Here is a 9,693-nt window from a genome sequence, read left to right as displayed (position 1 = left end):
TTCTCCTCTGCACATAGGTTCTCGACAGGATCGGGGAGGTACCAAAAAGCACCTAGACATAGTGGTAATCCCTGATGATGAATGGAATCAAATTTAGAAAGAGTTGAGGGAGAGGCCGCAGAATATATCTGGTTGCCATAGCCTAGTTTCGATAAAATTAGGGCTGAATGAAGTTGAAGGAGAGTTGACGATGCGCCCTCCATGAAAGATAAGCGAGGGTTTTATGGAGGTTCAGCCAGCTTTGGCAAGTAGCTTTCAGGGAGATAATGTGAGGTTTCCAGAACAGCCTGCGACCAAACAGAAGACCTTCGAGTTCTAATGACCAGAGCTTTGGTAAGATGGGTAAGGAAGAAGGATGGGTAAGGATGGAAATATTGGAAAAGGGTTGGAGGGGGGGGAGAGGTAGGATATAAAAGGTAAGTGGCCCAACCACTTTGGTGTAATTTAAAAAGTGTATGTGAATTGATAAGATATTCTTTAAGGGGTATAATACTAACCCATCAGAGTCACATAGATATAATAGGTATATAAGTACATGACTCTGAATTGGTAGTAGTTATACAAGTTGCAATTGCTTTTTTTTTTTTTTTTTTTTTTTTTTTTCCGCGATTGCACAACGGATATTTATACGACAAGAAAGGCAATAATTTTCTGGCCAGTTTATAAGTTCGTGACAATAGCTTCTTAATGGTGGTGTCCAACAATAGTCAATAGCATAATTTTACATTAGAAAGTTATTTAAGATGTCTCCCTAATTGGGGGCGATGATTTTCTCAGTATACATAGAAGGGTTCTGGTGGTATCCAATCTTCTTCATCAGGTAAGTTGCTCAAAATCATGGGTCGAGGGTAATCATCTTTATGAATAAAACGACGAACCCTCTGTGGGAGAGTCATTCTTTGAGTCCTGTGAGGCGGAGTATTGATGGTGTAATCGGTGGTATTTATCACTTGTATAGGATGTTCTCTATCTGGCATGTATAGTTCTTGCATTGTATAAAGTTGTTTCTTTTTTTAGGGTGTCAAGGCGTACATTTATGGCAGTAATATCTTGTGTGTGTAAATCTGCCATTTTAACTCTGTCTCTCCTCCTGGTATCGGTAATAAAGCGAAGAGCTCTATTCTGGACCCTTTGTAACCGTAGCATGTTGGTCTTTGTTGTTAATGACATTGGGACACAAGGGTATTCAAGTATAGGTCTTATTATCATTTTATACAGATGTTTTTTGACATGTTGAGGGGCTTGATTGAATCGAAAGAGTCTGCTAAGACCGGCTTTGGCTGTGTTGATCTTTTTAGTTACATGAGATGTTGAGTGGAGCAGCCTGTCTATTTCATATCCCAAGATCTTGTTAGGGTTTCTAATGGCTACAGGTGTACCTCTGATGGAGATACCCCCTTTATCTTCGATGGTTGATGCAAAACATCCTATTGTGCTAACAAGGACCTTGTCAGGATTAGGCGTAATTCTCCATTTCTTCTCCCAATTAGATGTTCGACGAAGTTCAATATTCATTTTTTCTATGACTCTCATACTTGTATTTTCCTGTTACTGGAGTTGATGAGACGACATGAATAACATCATCTGCAAACTGTGTCACAATTGTGTCATTAAACTCTGGTTGAGGAAGGTCATTCACATAAATGTTAAACAGAAGTGGACTGAGACAAGAACCTTGTGGGACACCAGCCGTCGGTATAAAAGGTTCTGTCGACTTGCCATGAAAGGTGGGAATGATTTTTCTTTGAGTTAAGAAATTATAAATTACTCTGAGAAAAGTCCAGTTATGGTCTGGTAGGTCAATGAGTTTGTATATAAGGTCATCATGCCATAAGCTATCAAAAGCTTTATGAACATCGATGGTGGCAATTAAGGCAGTTTACCTGGAGTTTACCTGGAGAGAGTTTCGGGGGTCAACGCCCCCGCGGCCCGGTCTGTGACCAGGCCTCCTGGCAAGATTGCCCTGCTGTTTTAGACTTGCTAGTGTCAAAAATGACATTTATTGCATGGTTGGTACCTCTATGTGTTCTAAAGCCAAATTGTTTTTCAGTAAACAAGTGATTAAACTCCATATAGTAATTCAATCTGTTGGAAATTACTTTCTCAAGAACTTTTCCAGTGACTTCAAGTAAAGATATAGGTCGATAGTTCCCAGGTTGGTGGATGTCTTTATTGGGCTTAGCAAGAAAGATCATCCTAGCAGTCTTAAAAACAACTGGAAAATGTCCTGAGGCCAAGATGGCATTAAAGATATTTACCAAGGACTGTTTGCAATTTCTAGGTAGGTACTTTATTTGTTTCATTGTTATTCCAGAGAGGCCAGGGGCTCTATTTCTCGTTCTTCCAATAACCTGACTTATCTCTAGTAATGTAATAGGTCTAGTAAGCGGGTGGGTATCTTCAAGAGTTGAAGTATCGATGGTAGGTAGTGGTTGTAGATCATCCAAGTTCTCATCTCTCCATTCATTTACTAACTGATAATGATTATTATTAAATTGACGACTGTTATTGTGAGAGAGAATTTTCTCCCATACATCACCCATCAAATTAGCCTGGTCCTGTGGGTCGTCACGTTTAATTTCAACATCTTCATCATCCTCATCAGTGAAGGTATGAACTAGGTAGTTAGGAACCTTGTGCTTTCCCCCTAAAAGTTGTCGGATCTTACTCCAAAATTTTGCTGGTTCACGTTTATATTGATTAGCTTGAAGAACTAGAAATTTCCATGTCTCGTTTGTGTTGACTAATCATGTTAATTAATTCGTGCCTTAATCGGTGCAGTGTAGCTGCTGGTGGTTGTCGCGTTTGAAGATGCCTTCGACATTCTGCTTGATAATTTCTTAAAGTGTCTCTAATTTCTCTAGTAGGTTTATATTGTTGGTATATCTTTGTGGAAGCTAATTGGCAAGTTGCATTGGTAGCTTCAATTATTCGATTGTGCAAGGACCTGATTGCATCATCAATTGCACTGGAAGGTAGATTTTCCAAAGACACAATTTCATCCTCACCCAGATATGCCCTGAAGGGGTCAAATCCTAGGGTGTTAAGATTGGGTTTAGGAGTTACAGGTATTCTAAATGGAGAAGTTTGTAGTTGTATTATAACAGGGATATGGTCAGATCCTACATTTCCACCAGGAGATATACGACAGTGAAAGATGTCACAGTCTCTGTTTGTCAGTACTATATCTGGTGTTCCTGGATGAGGTCCAATGTACGATTTGAAGAATGGGTCTTGAAATGACAAGTTTCTCTTGTTAGAGCAACTGCTCAAGAATAAATTTCTCACCTAGCTGGTAGTAACAAGTTATCACAAGTTATATACACTGATGGATCTAAACAGGAGTCTTCTGGCAGGGCTGCATCTGCTCTTGTTGCCACCTCCCTAGTTAAGAACGATAATAAATTTGTTGAGTTAGGCATAAGAATTAACAACTGGGCGTCTACACTGCAAACTGAATTGTTTGCAATCCTAATGGCGCTAAAGCTAACCTATGACACTGAGCTTGACTCTATCATCATTACTGATTCTATGTCATCATTGAAGGCTCTTGGCTCATATAATGACTCCAACAACATGCTCATTGGGGAAGCCAGGTATAGATACTCAAAAATTAGGGACAAAGGAATTAATGTACAATTGCTATGGATCCCATCACACATTGGATTACTCCTTCATGATAAAGATGATATGTTAGCCAAGAAGAGTATCGAGAAGGAGAATGTAGAATATAACTTTGGTATAACTGTGTCTAGCATTAGGAATAATATTAGGAGAGAAGTAAATAATGAAAATGATTGTTATAGGAATGCAGTTAGAAGCCTGAGTAGATCTATAACCCACTATGATAACATGAACGTAGATAAGTATGTTTATGGAGCAACTTGCAATGTGAACAGACTGACTGATGTTGTAGTGGCCAGGCTTAGGCTTGGTTACAAGTACTTCTGGCAGTTTGGGAGACACACAGATGATGATCAAACTAAATGTAAATTATGTGATCAGGCATATGGTCACTCTCTTGAACACTATGTGCTTAATTGTCCACTTATTGAGGAATACAGAGACAGACAGTATAATAACCTATGTGACATGTCAAGATATCTTATTAATGAAAATAAGATACCAGATATACTAAGCAAATTTCCTAAATTTGCTTGTAACAGATAAGTGAACTATAGATATGTAGATATAAATCCATATGTATTCCTGTTAACCCTTTGGGGCCTAGTTCCTAGGCCTTTTGTGTATCCATATGCTCTCGCGCTACCGTCCACAGGATGGATATGGGGTGCACAATAAACTAGCCACTTCGGTGGCAAAATCTAAAAAAAAAAAAAAAAAATGACAAGTTTCTAGCTGTCATGATATTAAAGAGTTGTTTTCCTTTTAAGTCACCCAGTGGAATACCAGCTCCACAGTTGAAGAGGGCAGGGTGATGAGCATTAAAATCTCCAGCTAGAATTGTTGGAATATTTCTGCTTAATATCCTATGTTTACCTGGAGTTTACCTGGAGAGAGTTTCGGGGGTCAACGCCCCCGCGGCCCGGTCTGTGACCAGGCCTCCTGGTGGATCAGCGCCTGATCAACCAGGCTGTTGCTGCTGGCTGCACGCAAACCAACGTACGAGCCACAGCCCGGCTGATCAGGAACTGACTTTAGGTGCTTGTCCAGTGCCAGCTTGAAGACTGCCAGGGGTCTGTTGGTAATCCCCCTTATGTGTGCTGGGAGGCACTTGAACAGTCTCGGGCCCCTGACACTTATTGTATGGTCTCTTAACGTGCTAGTGACACCCCTGCTTTTCATTGGGGGGATGGTGCATCGTCTGCCAAGTCTTTTGCTTTCGTAGTGAGTGATTTTCGTGTGCAAGTTCGGTACTAGTCCCTCTAGGATTTTCCAGGTGTATATAATCATGTATCTTTCCTGCCTGCGTTCCAGGGAATACAGGTTTAGAAACCTCAAGCGCTCCCAGTAATTGAGGTGTTTTATCTCCGTTATGCGCGCCGTGAAAGTTCTCTGTACATTTTCTAGGTCGGCAATTTCACCTGCCTTGAAAGGTGCTGTTAGAGTGCAGCAATATTCCAGCCTAGATAGAACAAGTGACCTGAAGAGTGTCATCATGGGCTTGGCCTCCCTAGTTTTGAAGGTTCTCATTATCCATCCTGTCATTTTTCTAGCAGATGCGATTGATACAATGTTATGGTCCTTGAAGGTGAGATCCTCGGACATAATCACTCCCAGGTCTTTGACGTTGGTGTTTCGCTCTATTTTGTGGCCAGAATTTGTTTTGTACTCTGATGAAGATTTAATTTCCTCATGTTTACCATATCTGAGTAATTGAAATTTCTCATCGTTGAACTTCATATTGTTTTCCGCAGCCCACTGAAAGATTTGGTTGATGTCCGCCTGGAGCCTTGCAGTGTCTGCAATGGAAGACACTGTCATGCAGATTCGGGTGTCATCCGCAAAGGAAGACACGGTGCTGTGGCTGACATCCTTGTCTATGTCGGATATGAGGATGAGGAACAAAATGGGAGCTAGTACTGTGCCTTGTGGAACAGAGCTTTTCACCGTAGCTGCCTCGGACTATACTCTGTTGACGACTACTCTCTGTGTTCTGTTAGTGAGGAAATTATAGATCCATCGACCGACTTTTCCTGTTATTCCTTTAGCGCGCATTTTGTGCGCTATTACGCCATGGTCACACTTGTCGAAGGCTTTTGCAAAGTCTGTATATATTACATCTGCATTCTTTTTGTCTTCTAGTGCATTTAGGACCTTGTCGTAGTGATCCAGTAGTTGAGACAGACAGGAGCGACCTGTTCTAAACCCATGTTGCCCTGGGTTGTGTAACTGATGGGTTTCTAGATGGGTGGTGATCTTGCTTCTTAGGACCCTTTCAAAGATTTTTATGATATGGGATGTTAGTGCTATTGGTCTGTAGTTCTTTGCTGTTGCTTTACTGCCCCCTTTGTGGAGTGGGGCTATGTCTGTTGTTTTTAGTAACTGAGGGACGACCCCCGTGTCCATGCTCCCTCTCCATAGGATGGAAAAGGCTCGTGATAGGGGCTTCTTGCAGTTCTTGATGAACACAGAGTTCCATGAGTCTGGCCCTGGGGCAGAGTGCATGGGCATGTCATTTATCGCCTGTTCGAAGTCATTTGGCGTCAGGATAACATCGGATAGGCTTGTGTTAATCAAATTTTGTGGCTCTCTCATAAAAAATTCATTTTGATCTTCGACTCTCAGTCTGGTTAGCGGCTTGCTAAAAACTGAGTCATATTGGGACTTGAGTAGCTCACTCATTTCCTTGCTGTCATCTGTGTAGGACCCATCTTGTTTAAGTAGGGGCCCAATACTGGACGTTGTTCTCGATTTTGATTTGGCATAGGAGAAGAAATACTTTGGGTTTCTTTCGATTTCATTTATAGCTTTTAGTTCTTCCCGCGATTCCTGACTCCTAAAGGATTCTTTTAGCTTAAGTTCGATGCTTGCTATTTCTCTGACCAGTGTCTCCCTGCGCATTTCAGATATATTGACCTCTTTTAGCCGCTCTGTTATTCTTTTCCGTCGCCTGTAAAGGGAGCGCCTGTCTCTTTCTATTTTACATCTACTCCTCCTTTTTCTTAGAGGAATAAGCCTTGTGCATACATCGAGTGCCACCGAGTTAATCTGTTCTAGGCATAAGTTTGGGTCTGTGTTGCTTAGTATATCTTCCCAGCTTATATCGGTTAGGACTTGGTTTACTTGGTCCCACTTTATGTTTTTGTTATTGAAGTTGAATTTGGTGAATGCTCCCTCGTGACTAGTCTCATTTTGTCGGTCTGGGGCTCCACGCATACATGTCTGAACCTCAATTATGTTGTGATCTGAGTATATTGTTTTTGATATGGTGACATTTCTTATCAGATCATCATTGTTAGTGAAGATGAGGTCTAGTGTATTCTCCAGTCTAGTAGGCTCTATTATTTGCTGGTTTAAATTGAATTTTGTGCAGAGATTTAAAAGCTCGTGTGAGTGTGAGTTTTCATCAGAGGAATTGACTCTATATATGGCTGTCTCGGGGGAAAATATCCAGTTCCTATCACTAGTTGTCCATGCGACGTTGTTAGTTCTATTGCAAGAATGTTATCTTCATCCACATGAATATTTTTAAATGTATATCCTAATTTAACCAAGATGGCTACACCACTAAAGGGTCCTCTCGATTTCTCCACAGTACAGTATCCACGTAATTTAATATGTTGATCAACTCTTGCAGCTGTCTCGTTCAAAAGTATAACATCGGGATTGTAGTTATGTAGTTCAACCTCAAGAAGGTAACGGTTATTAAAGAAATGATGAACATTAAGTTGGAAAATTGTAATCCCCCATTATTTCTTTTTCTTCGCTCGTACACTGCGTTCTGAACGCCTGCAAGTAATGTCATGTGTTGTATCTACACTATCCCTGCTGGACTCGTCAAGGGGAGGAGGGAACTTTTGCGTGGATGCTTGTGTATTAAAAATGTCATCATCTTCACTACAGGTAGTAATATTAACAGACTCATTAGAATCGTTAGAGTCGGTAGAGTCATCATCATAAAACTGAGGTATGCTATTCTCAGTTTCAGGAAGCAGAGGCTCGTGAGAGTTAATGGGAGACTGTGTAGGCTCCAAGGGAATATTAGATAGGCAAGGTGAGTTACCTTGGGAAAGTTCCTGTTCAACAGGATCAGCTACAATAGCGGGAGAGTAGGCACCACTTTCTGGGGCATTGTTATGTTCAGGTGTTGACTTACCGGGTTGAGAGGAGTTGACAACCTGAGTTTGCGAGGAGGGCGATCCCTGGGCCAGGGATGACTTAGGCTTATTTTTAGATGTAGAGTATGGTACATACTTCTTGTTATGAGAAGGCTGGGTCATAATAGCCTTCACATTTTCAGGGATATTGATGGGAGTGATCCCATTATCCATTAACAGATCATTTAAAACCTGAGAGCAGAGTTGAATGTCACCACCTGCTATGTCTTTGGCCAACAAGTACATTAGTTGTGCTCTCGTTATATCCCCGTCTGTGGATACCTGAGACATATGAGATGCGACTGAACCTTGTTGTTGTGTCTGTTGTAAGTGAGGGTTAGATTGGGGCGCTCCAAGAGGGGCAGAATTCCAAACATTGGAACCATTGGTAGAGACCTGAGGAGTCCCACTTGATCCAGGCAGAGCTGGGAAGGAAGTTTGGGACATGGTTGGCGGTGCCTGGGGAGTGGTCTTCTTAGAAGTGGATAGTTTCTTGGCATCAAGAATTTTCTGCATTTCCTTTTTTCTTTCAGGACAAATAGCAGAAACAGCTGATGTTTTCCATTACAGAGGACACATTTAGGTTTATTTTTATTGGTACAATCACGATACGAATGTTGGCCAGAGCAAATGCTACAAATTTGCCATTGTGTACTGCATTTGTTGTTATGACCAAAGGCATAACACTTGAAACATTGTGTCACACTGACAAAGCGTTCCAGAGAAATTTGGTCAGATGTACATCTGGTGCCAAAACATTTGAAGCCATTTTGACACACAAGTTTGGCCTCCTCAGGTGTCTCGAGTATTAATTTTAAAGTTACCTTATTGTTGTTGGGATTCGAGAATTTATGTGCTTCTACAGCCCTAAGGTCAGAATTCTCGGCATTAATGTTATCAACAATTTCATTAACAGTGCTGTTTCATAAAACTGTTGATTCTGGCCACAAACACAGTCCTCTGAGCTTGATAGCTGTCAGGTGCAACTGGGGTAACACCAGAAGTCTTCAGTTTATCCAAGACATCATGCATTAGTAGTTGAAGTAACTCTTCTTCCGAAGAGAGGAGAAGTACTGCTCCAGCGTGGGTTTGAAAAACATCCACTAGAGCAACAGTTGAGTTGGAGCAAATACATTTGAGAATGTCTTTCATGGACATTTGATTTCCATCAATGCGTAATCTTACACGAATCCTCGCCATGATGCCTGGGAAGGAGCATCTGGCAGAGGAGTTGCTTAACAAAAAGGTATCTTTCCTTAATGTTAGCCTAACATCCTATTTCAGCTGACTTATGAAGGTCAGCCCCTAAGATAGCCTACCCTCGAGTAGTGAGGGGAAAGGGCCCAAGGCAAAGATCGGCTGGATTTTAAAAAACCACACGGGCTACCAGATGGTCAAAATGCCTTGTGTTAACTCGCCAAAGCGAAGTTGCGGAAAAAGAAGAAGATAGGACAGTCAGAAGGATAGCAATGTATGTAGTGTGTTAAGTGTGTGGGCCAGTGTTGATGTATGGGTGAGGGGAGGATGGGGAAGGATGGGGGGATGGGGATGAGAGGGGTGAACAAGCAAGCAAGTCACCGCCTTACCCTCTTGATGGGATGGGGCTGGAAGTGACTGCAAACAAGTCTCCTCTCAGCTCTGGTGAAGGACTACTCAGGATAACCCAAGTAAATTCTCGAGCAACAGTGTTCAGAGTTGCTCAGCTGAAGAGCAGGAACGACGACGTCTTCTCTCCACGGTGGCTGGGCTGCAACTCTCTGTATCACAGAAGACCGAGAAATCTGATCGTATCACGTTCAGTGATCCGGGAACCATACAGGTATAGAGGAGTATTAGAGACAACAGAATGTCTAGTAAAAGTAATCTGGTGCGTTTTAGTACCAGAAAATTTGAACCCCTTGAATAGTGGCCC

The sequence above is a fragment of the Cherax quadricarinatus genome, chromosome 6 (assembly GCF_038502225.1).
Source record: "Cherax quadricarinatus isolate ZL_2023a chromosome 6, ASM3850222v1, whole genome shotgun sequence".
Classification (NCBI taxonomy): Eukaryota; Metazoa; Arthropoda; class Malacostraca; order Decapoda; family Parastacidae; genus Cherax; species Cherax quadricarinatus.
This window is presented reverse-complemented; position numbering follows the sequence as displayed.